The sequence below is a fragment of the Apium graveolens genome, chromosome 10 (genome assembly GCF_009905375.1).
Source record: "Apium graveolens cultivar Ventura chromosome 10, ASM990537v1, whole genome shotgun sequence".
NCBI lineage: Eukaryota > Viridiplantae > Streptophyta > Magnoliopsida > Apiales > Apiaceae > Apium > Apium graveolens.
The window spans coordinates 190,691,070-190,707,227 of NC_133656.1; positions in this window are offsets into that span (position 1 = coordinate 190,691,070).

Consider the following 16,158-nt stretch of genomic DNA (forward strand, 5'->3'; position numbering starts at 1 on the left):
CCAGTCCTGTTATTTCCGTTGTTTTCGTGTGTCTAGTCGAAAAAATTTGGGCAGGATTCTCGACCTGGAATTCGACCTGAATCCTGGTCTTTTTTACCCGTTATTTTCGGGTGCCTGCTCGAAAGATTTCGGGTAGGATTCACGACCTGGAATTCGACCTGAATCCTGGTCTTTTTTCCCGTTATTTTCGGGTGCCTGCTTGAAAGATTTCGGGCAGGATTCACGACCAGGAATTCGACCTGAATTCTGGTCTTCCACTAGCAAAATTCATTGGGCCTTACAGCTTTTAGGGCTACAATTTAGGTTATTATATTTTCCAAATCTTAATTAGATTTGGGCCTAGCCTTCTTTATTGGGCCTTATTTTAGCGGGCCTCTTTATTGGGCCTTATTTTAGCGGGCCTCTTTATTGGACCTTTCATCTTATTAGGCCTCTTTATTGGGCCTTAAATCTTATTGGGCCTCTTTATTGGGCCTTAAATCTTATTGGGCCTCTTTATTGATTTGGAATTCTCTAGAATTCCTTGGAATTATTCTGGAATATTCCATTTTTCTGGGCTTTTTTCTTTGGGCCTCTTTTCTTAATGGGCTTTCGTCCCTTCAACTTCCCTTTTCCTCTTATATAAAGGAGTAAGGAGAGGCTACTTCTGCTCACTTTCTCATTTCTAAGTTTTTCCTCTTTCTCCTCCTGCTAAGTTTCTCAGAGTAATAACAGCAAGTCGGAGCTCAAAGCCTTTTTTAGGAGCGCTTCTTCAAGTAAAATCCCTCCCTTTACTTCTTGTGTTTTCTTTTCCATTATGTGCCTTTTTTTTTAGGATAACATGTCTATGTGCCCCCCCTTTTCAGATGGCTGACAAGAAAATGACTCGCTTGGCCAAAATGAACGTGGCTAGAAAGTCCAACGAATTCCCTATTCGATCAAGGTATACTTTTTTAATCGACATGATCAACACTCGAGGGGATGAGTACCCGTCTGATGCCCATCTGGACGCGCACGACCATATTAGTGCTTTGCGGGATCCCAAGGAGCTGGAAAAGTTGAGCAGCTGCTTCAAAATCAAGGAACCTTTTAAGCTGGTTCTTGCAGGTCCGGCCGATAGGGCCTGTCAGTGGAAGAAGGACTCCTTATGCGTATATAGGGATACTCTAAGGGCAGGTATCAGACTCCCTTTTCATCCGTTCATTCCTCTATTACTGGCTGATATGGGCATCAGCCCTTGCCAACTCCCCCCTAATTCTTGGAGGCTCATCCTGTGCTATCTGTCACAATGTGCCAAGCACAATGTCCCTACTTCCGTTGCTGTTTTCAGGAAAATTTTCCAGTTCAAAAACAGCCCTAATAAAAGTTCGGGTTGGGTTTCTCTAAACCAGCTCCCCACTATTCCCCATATTGTGAACGGGAAGTCCATCCCGGACAACAACTTGGGGTGGAAGAAAGATTTTTTGTTCGTTGTTTGGGAGGGTGGAGATTGGGGCACCCTATTTCGATCGTCCTTTGGGCTTGTCGTCGATGGGAGCCCAAATGATATAACTCTGTCTGAGGAGGAGGCTAGATCTTTCAACCTCCTTACGCAAGATAATGGGACTTCCCATTCTTGGGACCTTATCCGGGAGACCGTCCTGGTAGAACGCGGCCTCTCGCCCGTCCCTAAGAAAAGTAAGTTTCCTTCCTTACCTCTTTTTTATCTCCTTTATTTTTTATTCCGCTGATTCTTCAACTTATCTCGCTTGTCGCAGTGGCTGAGAAGATTGAGGAGGCTACCAAGCCTAAAGACCTGGAGACAACCAGGATGAAGCGGGCTGGAAAGGTCTTTAAAGACCCACGCCTTGGTGACCGCTTCCCTGAGTTTCTCCTTCAAGCAATGGAACCAGGCGAGGAAGGCCCCAGCCAAGTTTTGCGCACCAAGCAGAGGCCAGGGGCCTATTTTCAACCTGCTTGGGGGATCCGGGGCAAGGATTCAATCATTGGTAGCACGGCGCTGTCCAAGGAATGGTCTAAGCATTCCACCTCCCCGGTGGACTATCAAGACTTTGTCCTTCAACAGGACTAAGAGGGGAATGAGCTTTTCGGAGCCCAGGCTTTAGCGACGGTACGTTATTTTCCTATGCCCTTCATACTTTCCTTTTTACGTTTCTTTTCTCATACTTTTGCTGCTTCTCTTGCAGGCTAACGCCCATTTCCAAGGGGCGATTCACCAAGCTAAGGCTTGGAAGGTTGTCCTGGAGGATGCTAATAAGAAGTTGGAGGAGGCCAACCAGATAATAGAGGCCCTCGAAGCTCAACTGGCCTCCTCCACTTCTGACCTGGAAACGGCCCCGGCTGAAAATGTTATTCTGAAGGCTCAGAAGGATAAAGCCTTTGACGGCTGGATGGACACCCAGGAGTTCAAGGACTTGATGGTGGAGCACGATGCCCTCCTACACCCAGTTAGCTATAAAGAAGGCTGTGATGCTGCTGTGGAGGCTGTTCAAGATGAATTTCCAGAAGTCCTTGAGCAGTCCTCCTTTTCTTGCCCTGTGCGAGTTCCAGAGCTTGGGGGTGTTACTGACAAGCTTGCTGATCTGATCAAAGATGGCCCTTCAGGGAGCCCAAGCCACAAGAGGAAAGAACTCGAGTCCATCTCTTGGGAGGAGGAGACTTCTTCCGAAGAAGATTCTGCGCCTGCTGTAAAGAAGGTCAGGGTGGAGGAGCCTCCAAGGGCTGCGCCTCAGAATCCAGTGTCTCCCGCATCATCCAAAGCATCCGAAGGCGGTTCTGATGGAACCTCTACGGGGACTTCTGAGGGGACGACTGAGACGTCCGAGGAGACTTCGGATAGTGGTTCCAAAGAATCCGAGCCTTCCGAGTCCTAAGTTTTTTTTATGTATATCTTCTTCCTAGACAATATGTGAACTTTGTTTATGTCAGAACTTGTTACTCTTCGGGGTTATTACATATGCCGCTTTCCTTACTTGCCTCTTTCAATTTTATCTTTACAATCTTAATATACATTTGAACTTTAAACATCCTTAGATTGAAATAATTTCAAACTCTTTAATATGAAGTCTGGTTTTCCAAAACCTTACATAGCATGGGTTCGACCCTAATCAATAATAACTAGACAATGTAAATTCTACTGGAATATAAAATCCTACGCAAACAAAGCTTCAAGGTACTTTTAAACCTACTTGTCATAATGACAAGTGAGAATCGTACTTCGACTATCTTACACGTAGTAAACCTTCAGGTTTTGTGCGTGCCAGGTTCTCGGGACTTCAAAACCATCCATAGTCTCCAGCTTGTAGGTTCCTCTACCCTGAACGCTCTTGACTTTGTACGGCCCTTCCCAATTTGGGGCAAGTTTTCCTTTCTGTCCTACACCAGAAGCTTCCACTTTCCTTAATACCAAATCTCCTTGCTTGAAGAATCTCTCTTTAACCCTTAGGTTATAATAAAATGAAGCTTTTTTCTGGTATTCCACTATCTTTGCATGTGCCTCATCTCGCACTTCATCAATTAGATCCAGGGCTAACCTCTGCCCTTCCTCATTTTCTTCTGCATTGAAAGCCCGAATCCTTGGAGAGGAATGTGATATCTCTACTGGAACTACTGCTTCTGCCCCATATGCCAACATGAAGGGCGTCGCTCCTGTCGTGACTCTACAGGTAGTCCTATAGGCCCATAATATGGGAAGTATCTCATCCACCCAATTATTTCTTGACTTCTCGATCCTCTTTTTTAGTCCATCCAGGATTATTCGATTTGCTACTTCCGCTTGCCCATTGGCTTGTGGGTGAGCCACAGAGGTGAACCGTAACTCAATTTCATTTTCTTGACAATACTTCTTGAATTCCTCATTGTTGAATTGTGTTCCATTGTCAGTGACGAGGATACGGGGAATTCCATATCGGCACATAATGTTTTCCCACAGGAATTGTGCAACCTGCTTAGTTGTGATCTTGGCCAAGGGTTTGGCTTCGATCCACTTGGTGAAATAATCAATGGCTACAATCAGAAACTTCCTTTGTGCTGTGGCCATGGGAAAAGGCCCTAAAATATCCATTCCCCACATAGTAAAAGGAATGGACGAGTTGATAGAGGCCAGCATCTCGGGGGGTTGTCTAATAACAGGTGCATGCTTCTGATAGCGGTCACATTTCTTCACGTATTCTTTGGCATCATCCATCATTTCTGGCCAATAAAAACCTAAACGAGTTATCTTATGAGCCAAGGCCCTGCCCCCCAAGTGTTGTCCACAAATACCTTCATGCACTTCTTCAAGAGCCAAGCGTGCCTCATCGGGCCTGAGACACCTCAAGTAGGGAACCACGAAAGATCTTTTGTAAAGAATCCCATCTATCAAAGAGTACCTTAGTGCTCGAACAGTTAACTTCCTTGCTTCAGTTGCATCACTTGGTAACCAACCAGTTTGAATGTGAGCCTTGATAGGATCAATCCATGACGTCCCCAGGCCTATGGGAGCCACAAGCTTAACATTTATGCTTCGTGTCTTCAAAACACGGAAGTACACACTTCCTAAACTTTCTTCTATCTCAGATGAAGCAAACTTTGATAGCGCATCTACCTTAGCATTTTATTCCCTTGGAATGTGTTCAACATGGCATTCATTAAATTGGGTCATCACAGCCCTTACTAGGCGGACATACTTAGCCATCGTATCATCCCTTGCCTCAAATTCTCCCTTTACCTGGGATATGATCAGCTTCGAGTCTCCACGGACCTTTAAGTTTTTGACTTTAAGTGTCCCAGCTAGACCAAGGCCAGCTATCAGGGCTTCATACTCTGCCTCATTGTTTGTGGTTGGGAAGTCTAGCTTCATAGCATACTCAATTAAGAACCCATCAGGGCTTTGCAAAACCAACCCTGCTCCACTGGAATTTGTTTTTGATGCTCCATCAAAATAGAGAACCCAATATTCTTTCTCCTTATCATCCTTCTCTCTGTCCCCATTATCGACTCCCTTGTCTTGAGGTATGGTATCTTCCTGCCCCCCGACTTCTTGGTTGGGTATGGTACATTCCACCACGAAGTCAGCTAGTGCCTGGGCTTTTATGGCCGTACGTGGCTTATACTTGAGATCGAACTCTCCCAACTCTATTGCCCACTTAATCAATCTCCCACTTGCCTTGGGACTGTGAATGATATTTCTCAGTGGCTGATTCGTTAGCACCTCAATCTGATGAGCCTGAAAGTAAGGACGCAATTTTCTCGAAGCCATTACCAAGGCTAGAGCAAATTTCTCAATAGTTGAATAATTCAATTCAGCACCATGCAGAATTTTGCTAACATAATATACGGGTTTCTGGACTTTTAGCTCCTCCTTAACCAATACCGCGCTCAAGGCGCTCTCTGAAACAGCCAAGTACAAGAATAAAACTTCATTCAAAGATGGTTTGGCCAACAACGGGGCATGAGCCATATATTTCTTTAACTCTTCGAATGCCTTCTGGCTTTCCTCATTCCATACAAAGTCTTTGATATTCTTTAGTGACTTGAAGAATGACAAGCACTTGTCTCCTGACTTGGACATGAATCGTCCTAGCGCAGCGACCCTTCCTATGAGCTTCTGAACATCCTTGACAGTTTTTGGTGGTTCCATGTCCAGGATTGCCTTTATTTTATCGGGGTTAGCCTCAATTCCTCTCTTTGAGACCATCAATCCCAAGAATTTTCCAGATCCTACTCCGAAAGCACACTTCGTAGGATTCAACATCATCTTGTGGTACCTCAGGATCTCAAAAGCTTCCCTTAAATGGGTTATATGATCAGTCTTTACTAGACTCTTGACTAACTTGTCATCAACATAGACTTCCATAGTCTTACCAATAAGATCCTTAAAAATTTTATTTACCAACCTTTGATAGGTGGCTCCCGCATTCTTAAGACCAAATGCCATAACAAGATAACAATAAACACCAAAGTCTGTGATAAATGATACCTTTGGAATGTCATCCTTGTGCATCTTAATCTGATTATATCCGCTAAATCCATCCATGAAACTCAGCATCTCATGCCCAACAGTGGCATCAATCAAAGTATCAATCCTTGGCAATGGAAAACAGTCTTTAGGGCATGCATCATTCAGATCAGTGAAGTCTATACACATCCTCCACTTTCCATTAGCCTTCTTCACCATTACAGGGTTTGCTAACCACTCCGGAAATTGAATCTCCTCAATGAAACCAGCCTCTAAGAGCTTCTCTACTTCCTGTTTTATAGCCTCTTGTCTTTTCGGGGAAAAATTTCTTTTCTTTTGTTTCACTGTCTTCCGGCTTGGATCCACGTTTAGCTTGTGAGTAATCAACTCCGGGTCTATGCCTGGCATATCAGCTACTGACCATGCAAATACATCACTATTTTCTTGCAAAAATTTCACCAACTTCCCTCTAAGGGGCTCCTCTAGTGTGGCTCCAATGAAAGTCATCCTCTCAGGATTCTCGGGGTCTAAAGGAACCGAAACCAAGTCTTCTGCCGGCTTTCCTCTCTTCTCGTCATTTTCTCGGACATCCATATCTTCAATAGGAAGAACATGCCCCCCGACTCCATCTGCCCTCAAAGAGGCCACATAACAGCTTCTTGCCATTTTTTGATCTCATCTTTCTTCTCCAATCCCATCTTGAGTTGGAAATTTCATAACTGAATGATAAGAAGAAGGGACTACCTTAAAGGCATGTATCCCTGTTCTTCCCATGATAGCATTGTAGGTCGAACTAGCCTTTACTACCACAAAGTCCAACATCTGTGTTGCTTCCCTTGGTTCCGTACCTATGGTGGTTGGCAACTTGATTATCCCTTCTACAGGACATTCTACTCCAGCAAATCCATATATCGGCATATCGGTTGGCGTCAACTGGGAGTCGTTATACCCCATCCTTAGAAAGGTATCGTGGAGCAAGATATCCACAGAAGCATCATTATCCACAAGGACCCTTTTAACTGGGCTATTTCCTATTATCGGTGTTATGACCAGGGGGTCGTCATGAGGAAACTTTACACCCTCTAGCTCAGAATCATCAAAAGCCAATGTTACTTCTGTCCTGGCCCTCTTCGGGGCTTCTCCTAAAATATGCATAACCTCTCTAGTATATGCCTTTCTGGAATTTTTGGACAATCCAGCAGCAGTTGGACCTCCAAAGATCGTGTTTATCACAGGCCCTCGAGGTCGCTGCCCTCCAAAAATTGCATTTATAACCGGCCCTCTAGGTTGGGGATTCCGCCCCTGATCGTCTTGGTCCCTCCTACGATCTTCAAAGTTCTTCCTTCCATTATTATTCCTGTCCCCTCCTTCTCTAGTATATTTGTTCAATCTTCCTTTTCGAATCAAAAACTCAATTTCGTCTTTCAATTGCCTACACTCATCGGTGTCATGGCCAACATCTTTGTGAAATCTGTAATACTTGCTCTTATCTAGTTTGGCGGGATCAACCTTCAAGGGCTTAGGCCAGCGAATATCTCTATCTTTCTCAATCTCCATCAAAATATGGCTTCTAGGAGCATTCAGCTTAGCATATTCAGTGAACTTTTGCCCAGGTCCTCCCTTCTTGGGGGTTGAATCAGAATTTTGTTCGGTTCTAGGATACTTGTCCTTTGCAATATATTCTAAATCAGTTTTCCTCTTCTTGTTTCCAGTGGGCTCATTAGTTACTACGGTCTTCCTCATACTTTCTTCAACCTTGATATACTTCCCTGCCCTCTCTTGGAGCTGCATCATGCTTTCAGGGGGACGTTTAGCCAAGTACATCTTGAAAAACTCATCCCTAGTTCCTTGTTGCAGTGCTATCATGGCCACCCTATCATCAAGGTCTGGGACTTTTAAAGCCTCCTTTGTGAAACGATTCAGGTAATTTCTCAAGGATTCCTTAGCTCCCTGCACAATACTCATAAGAGATGTTGAACTTTTCTCATGGACTCTCCCACTGATGAACTGCTTAATAAAAGCCTGACTTAACTCTCTGAACGATCCAATAGAGTTTGGGGGCAAGCGACTGTACCATCTTTGAGCCATACCCGACAGGGTTTGAGGGAAGGCCCGACACTTTATAGCATCATTCACGGGTTGCAGCAGCAGTGCATTAGAGAATGTCCTAACATGATTAGCGGGGTCTCCCGTGCCATCATAGGCTTTGATAGTGGGCATCTTGAATTTCCTTGAGATATGGGCATTCATTATCTCTTCTGTGAAAGGTGGAGTTGGATCATCAGGATCTCCAAGGGGAAGGAGATTGCTTGGATCAGTTCTTGGGGCGACAGCCCTTCTTCGTACCGGACCATCCAGGTCTATGACAGGAGGAGGATTCCTCCCCCTAGGAGGTATCTGGGGTCTGGTGGCCTGGTGAGCTTCCAAGTCACGCCTCAGGCTTTGGATCTCAGCCTCATGAGCCCTGATCCTTTCCTACACTTCCTGGGGATTCGCCCCTTGGGTGCTTCGAGGGCGTTGCCTTCCATCGGCCATCGGCTCTTTGCCAGGACGTCTCCTTCTTGGGGCCACTTCATCATCCGAAGATTCGGAGTCTCTCTCAGTGTAAGGACCAGAAAATTCTCGATCCTCGGGGATAGGAGCCAAACCTCGTATATAGGGGGCGATTGCCCTCGTGCTTCACTCCGCCCAGCATATCCACTTCCTCCAACCTCGGGGTAAAGGGGCATCCCATAAGGGGGGTTAGTAGTAACAATAGTTGAATATTCATACCCGACGGGTCGAGAATTCACAGGTACATGTACTTGTTGAACTTGAGGATTCGTACCTTGAATAGTCGGGGGAGTTGTCCTTTGTGGCTGAGGTTGAGTTGCCCCTATCTGGGCTTCCCCTTGAGTAGATGCATAAGTTGAATGGGGAGGAATCTCCACGGTTGATGAAATCACCTGAGTTGTCCCTGATGGTGTTCCTTCCTCCAGAGCTCTAATTGTTCTCCGTGTTCTCGCCATGGTTGTTGTTGTGCGTTCCCACAGACGGTGCCAAATGTTATGGATAAAAAACTAATATATATAATTGTTGTATTTATTACTAAGGAACATGAGCTCAAGGCCTTTAATGGCTGCTCTCGTGTTTCGTAGCTTAACTCTGCCTTTACGAGATGCCTACGTATCTCTGTGAATTAGAGAATCAAGCCAAAAAACGTAATTCTGATTTATGGGGTGAGACCCCTTATATAGATGTTGGAAGTCCTTGAATTGGACTTGGTATAGGAGACTTGGTGGGCAAGTCTCATAATTAGAATGGACTTTGGAGTCCTAGATAGTAGGAAACTGATTCCTTATCCTTTTAGGTCCCCTTGAGGCCAATCTACAAGGATTTATATCCCCACTAGGACTTATCTTAATAGCTGTTTTTCTCCCTTATTTATTAATTAAGAATTTAATAAACAATCAGGGTTTTTGGGCCTTCTTTGTCTCATCAGGCCTGATCCGGTCCATCAGGCCTGATTAACATGTTAACCTTTCTGGTCTGAATGTTATACATCTTCTTATTGGGCCTTGGAGCCCAAACTGTAATAACTAATTATGCAATCAGGAATTATTCATCCCTATCACTACTATAAATAGCCTAATTATAAATTAATTATAATTAATAAATCAGTAAAATTCAGAAAAATACAAAAATTCTCTATAATTCGGGTCGGGAAGAACATGGTCGGGTCGAGAATTCAAGCCGTGATTTTGAGCAGATTACAGTACCAAATCAAGCAGTTCGACTATCCAAATCGAAGGTTTTGATCCATTCTTTCCATTTTTAACATGAATTTCATGTTTTAATTCGTAGTTTTTGATTTTCAAATTCTAGGGTTTATGTTCGAATTAGGACTTTTTGATTTCAGGGTTATTTCGATGTTTTGATGATTGATATAGCTTTGTTAGATGATTTACAGTTGATTCATGGTGTTTAATTGATCAAACGATGTTTGTATAGTGATTCACGAATTCTAGGGTTTATGTCAGATTTTCAAAACACAACTCGATGATTTCTGTGAATTTTTGGTTCCTGAAAGTTTAGGGCTTTGATTGTATGTGTTCATAGCTTTAATTTCCACTATAGAACGTTGAGTTTGGTTTACAGAATCAAAAGATGGGTTTTTGGCCGGAGTTGAAGTCGGTTTTGATCGGAGAAATTGTTGCAGGGATATTTTTGGTCGATTTTGGCCTGAAACAGATTGGGGGAGTAATTTGGAATGATTTGGGATCAAAAACGGTAGAAAACGGTGTTCGTTTGTCCAGGAACAGAGTCGCCGGAGTCCGGGAAACCCACCGGAATCTCGAAATTTTCCGGTGAGTTCATCCCCGACCCGGGATGTTCTTGGTGACCCGGTTGCAACCCGATTTGCAACCCGGGTTTGATCTGATTTTGTCAGGAATTGTTTTCTGACATATGTTTCTGGAATTTTAATTTTAGTTTTATTTTTATTAATTTTTAAAATCAGATTTATTTATTTTATAAATTGATTAATTAATTATTTAATTAATTGATTTATATTATAAATAATTCTGAATTATTTTCTAAAAATCAGATTAAATTATTTTCTTAATTAATTATTATTTATTTATTATTTTTTAACTATTTATTATTATTTAAAAATGATTAATTATTTTGATAATTAATCAAATAATTTCCAATAAATCATAATAAATTCATTTTAATTCCAAAAATTATAGAAAAATCATTTTTTTTAATTCTGATTTTTCTTAAATAATTATTTAAAAATTATTTTTGAGTTTTAAAAATTAGTAATAATTATTTATAGTGAATAATAAATTGAATTATCAGTGTTTAATTGATAATAATTAGACCGTTAGTCCGATTCGAGTGAAACGAAAGCCTGTTGACTCAGAAAAATGAATTCTTTTCATTAAAAATCATATTAAAGCTTAATTTCTTCTAGAAATTAGTTGATTTTGTTACTTGTTTGATTATCAGTCGAAATTCGTGCCAAGACGAGTCCGAAAAATTCTGGAAAAATGGGAAACGAGTCAGATAACGATCAGTTGAGCGATCAGTGAGTCGATTTTTGGTTCTAAAAATTATTTTAACTATATAAATGATTATGTGCTTATGTGCTTATGTGTATTACATGGTTAAGTGAGTCCTATTTGCTAATACATAATACATGAGTCAGTCGTAAGCGCATGGGTAGACATTAGGAACGGTGTGAAGTCGATTCAAGATGGAATTGAAGTACGAAATGACTTAATCAGTCTATTTCTCTAACAGAAGCTAAACCAGCCAGGCAGATTGAGTTGGTATTAGTCAAAGGTGATAGACGAAAGTGATCTAATTGCAGTGAGTCGCGCAAAAGGCAAGATTTTCCCCTATTCTATTTTCAGAATAGTGATATTTCTTCAGATGCTTTTCACTGTTGCACTCTTTTGATTTTTGTTCCTACTCATTGGTACACACTTGCTATTCCTTTGTTCATATTTCATTGGTGATACATTGAGATTGATATATTCTGGTGTTTAGAATATATCAAAGCATACGGATTGTTCCGGTTGCTAAGCGATGGACTGGATAATGATATTTTTGGGATTGAGTGAGTCTTAATCCTGAGGACCGGGATATGACTGGTGCTCGACATGGGCCGTAGTACCTGGGTACCCGACTGCATCTATATATTGAGATATCTGCATTATATTCTGACTGATCAGCAGAATATAGATGCGAACTTGTGTCCAGTTTAGTTCATTTGTACTCGCCAGTAATGGCCTTCTTTCTATTCTTGTGTGGGTTATATCTTTGCAGATATACCCGGGATTATGGATTCATTTAAAATACTTTAACACTGTTTATATTTTGTGGACTTGTTGAGCAATTTTTGGCTCACCCTTTTTGTGTTATTCACCTTATTGTTTTCAGTTAAGAAGGAATATGAAACCCATCAGGACTCGAGCGGTAAAGAAGCGGGTCAAGCCTCGGGATCCTCTCATACCCAAGGTGTTGATCCCAATCCAGGAAGAAAGCTTTGAGTTGCCCGAACAGGTGGAGTGTTGATAGATAGTGTGTGTGTTTGAATAAAAGTTGAACTTAGTTTTAAAAAAATGAAGTAGACAATGGGTTGTAATAAAGAGAGTTTGTGAGAATTTAACTTTGGTTTGTAATAAAGTAGTTAGTGGTTCTTTTTTTCATACTTCAACCTAAAAAGATCCCGGTTAGTGTTAAAGGGGTTTAGTTTCATTTCTTTATTAATTGTTAATCAGATTGTACAGGTTTGGTGATTAGCTAGTAACCCTCAGACTTATACCCCGGGTCTGGTGGGCGTTACATTGCAGGACGAGATAAATGGTCCCATGAAATCGATTCCCCAAACATCAAAGACCTCAACTTCAAGCATCACATTTAAAGGCATCTCATCCTTTCTACTAAGATTCCCAACTCTTTGGCAACGACCACACCTAAAAACGAACTGATGTGCATCCTTAAACAACGTAGGCCAGAAAAAACCTGTTTGAAGAATACGAGCTGATGTCTTTTCACCACCATAATGTCCACCGTAAACTGTGGAATGGCAGTCTCGTAATATCCCCTCTGTCTCACAGAATGGGATACATCTCCTGATGATCTGGTCAGCTCCATGTCTAAACAAATATGGTTCATCCCACATGTACCACTTCACCACATGGAAAAACTTCTTCTTTTGAGCTGCATTCATATTAGGAGGCATTATATTGCTAACAAGATAGTTCACAATATCTACGAACCATGGCTCTTCCTCTTGAACTGCGAACAACTGCTCATCTGGAAAAGATTCGTTGATCAATATCTGATCATGGGAAGTAGAATCGAGATTCTCCAATCTAGAGAGATGGTCAGCTACTTGATTTTCAGTACCTTATCGATCCTTGATCTCTAATTCAAATTCCTATAGCAAGAACACCCAACGAATAAGTCTAGGCTTCGAATCCTTCTTTGAGACCAAATAGCGAATGGCAGTGTGATCAGTGAATACTGTCACCTTTTTCCCAAGCAGATAAGATCAAATTTTTTTGAAACCAAAGACTATAGCCAAGAGCTCCTTCTCAGTAGTGGTGTAGTTCATTTGAGTTCCATTAAGCGTCTTACTAGCATAGTAGACCACATGAAAAAGATTATTCTTGCGCTACCCAAGAACTGCTCCCACTCCATAATCACTCGCATCACATATCATCTCAAAAGGTTCTGTCCAATCAGGTGCCGTAATAACTGGTGAAGTTATCAAACTCTTCTTGAGAGTCTCGAATGCCGCCTAACATTCATCATCAAATTTGAAAGGCACATCTTTCTCGAGCAAGTTGCACAAAGGCTTAGATATCTTCGAGAAGTCCTTGATGAAACACCAATAAAAACCCGCATGACCAAGAAAACTACGGATTCCTTTCACAGAAATAGGTGGTGGAAGATTTTCAATGACTCCCACTTTGGCTTTATCCACCTCAAGGCCCTTGCTAGAGACTTTATGCCCAAGAATAATGTCTTCACGTACCATAAAGTGACATTTTTCCCAATTGAGCACCAAATTAGATTCCACACACCTTTTTAGCACCGAACGAAGATTATTCAAACAGTCATCAAACGAATGTCCAAAGATGGAGAAGTCGTCCATTAACACTTTGACATTATTTCCAATCATATAAGAGAATATAGCCATCATGCATCCCTGAAAAGTGGCAGGTGCACCACATAAGTCAAACAAAACTCTGCGAAAAGCAAACGTGCCAAATGGACAAGTGAAAGTAGTCTTTTCTTGGTCTTCTGGTGCAATGCAAATCTGATTATAACCCGAATAGCCATCCAGAAGACAATAATACTCATGACCAGCCAACCTGTCAAGCATCTGATCAATAAACGGAAGAGGAAAGTGATCCTTCCTCGTGGCTTTGTTCGACTTTCTGTAATCCATGCATACTCTCTATCCTGTAACTGTTCGAGTGGGGATGAGCTCGTTCTTCTCATTTGTTACCACAGTTATACCTTCTTTCTTAGGTACACATTGCACGGGGCTCACCCAAGAACTGTCAGATATAGGATATATGATTCCTGCATCCAGCCACTTCAGAATTTCTTTCTTTACCACTTCTTTCATGATAGGATTAAGTCTTCGATGTTGCTCAACAGTCGGCTTACTACCTTCCTCTAGCAGAATTTTATGCATGTAATACGAAGGGCTGATCCCTTTTATTTCTGTTATAGTCCATCTGATGGCCGATTTGAATTCTCTCAAGATCCTCAAGAGCTTATCCTCCTCACTACTTGAAAGGTCAGATGCAATAATAACAGGAAAAGTAGATGCATCACCTAAAAAAGCATACATCAAGTGTTCAGGCAATGGTTTAAGCTCCAAAGTAGGTGTTTCCTCAATAGATGGTTTGAGCTTTCCCTCAGCATTCTTGAGATCAGTATTACCAAGAGATTCAAATGGCATGTCTAGCTTTTGCTTCCAAGAAGAAGCATTTAGATATTATAGTTGCTCATTGCCTTCCTCATCTTCACTGTCAAATTCCCCCACTAAGGCTTTCTCTAAGGCATCAGACATTAACACATGATCAAGTTTCGAAGTTACCGCAGAATCAATCAAATCCACCTTTAAGCACTCATCATCTTCTGTAGGGAATTTCATCATATTGAATACATTGAAAGTCACATCCTGATCTTGTACTCTCATAGTAATTTCACCTTTTTGCACATCTATCAAGGTACGTCCTGTAGCCAAGAAAGGTCATCCCAAGATTATGGGAATCTTCTTATCTTCCTCGAAATCTAGAATGACAAAGTCTGCAGGAAAGATGAGCTTATCCACCTTTACTAACACGTCCTCCACGATGCCTCGTGGGTATATAATAGAACGATCAGCCAACTGTAGAGACATGTAGGTGGGCTTTGGATCAGGCAAATTTAGCTTTTTGAAGATAGACAATGGCATCAGATTGATGCTTGCTCCCAAATCGCAAAGGCACTTGTCGAAAGACAATTTTCCAATGGTGCAAGGAATGGTGAAGCTACCTGAATCTTTAAGCTTTGGAGGTAATTTTTGTTGCAGCACAATACTGCACTCTTCCGTTAGAGCAACGGTATCAAGGTCATCCAGTTTCACTTTCCCTGAAAGAATACTCTTCATAAATTTTGCATAACTAGGCATTTTCTCTAGAGCCTCAGCAAAGGGTATGTTGATGTGAAGTTTCTTGAACACCTGCAGAAACTTACCAAATTGCTTATCCAGCTTTTTTTTGCAATCTCTTAGGAAAATTTGGTGGAGGATAGAGCTGTTTCTCCCCTATATTACCCTCAGGCAGAGTGTGTTCAATAGTAGTCTTCCTTGGTTCCACCGCTTTCTCCTTTTGCTTGGCCTCTTCATCTATCACTTCAGCTTCTCCATCTTTTGCTTTTTCAGCATCAACAACTTTTCCAGACCTTAAGGTGACAGCCTTGACTTGTTCCTTAGCTTCCTTCCTGCCTGGCACTTCAGTATCGTTGGGAAGTGTTCCAGGTTGACGATTGAGCAAGGCATTAGCTATTTGACCGATTTGATTCTCCAAGGTCTTGATAGAAACAGCCTGACTTTTGCACAACAACTTTAGCTCCTCGAAATCAGCACTAGAAGTGGAGCAGCACCTCCTTGTTGAGGATATGATAGCCTTTGAGCATAATGTTGAGGTTGCGTGAATCCAGGTGGATTAAACTGTTTACTTACAGGTTGCTGATATGGTTGCTGAACAACATTCTGATTGTTGCTCCAGCTGAAATTGGGATGATTTCTGTTGTTAGGATGATAAGTAGCTGGCACAGGCTGCTGCGATCGCTGATAATTGTTAACATACTAAACAGATTCATTAACAAGAGAACACTGATCCGTAGCATGAGAGCCTGCACAAAGATCACAGACCATAGCTATCTGATTGACTCCATAGTTGGCTAAAGAATCAACCTTCAAAGACAGCGCTTGGAGCTGCGCAGTAATAGCTGTAGCTGTATCAACTTCCAGAATACCTGCTACCTTCCCAGGCATCATCCTTTGAGTTGGATTCTGATGCTCGTTTGCAGCCATAGTTTCAATAAGATTATAAGCCTCAGTATAGCTTTTGGCCCACAAGGCGGCTCCAGCTGCTGCATCGAGCATGGGCCGAGATTGGGCCCCCAAACCATTATAGAACCCAGTGATCACCATCCAGTCAGGCATACCATGATGTGGACACTTT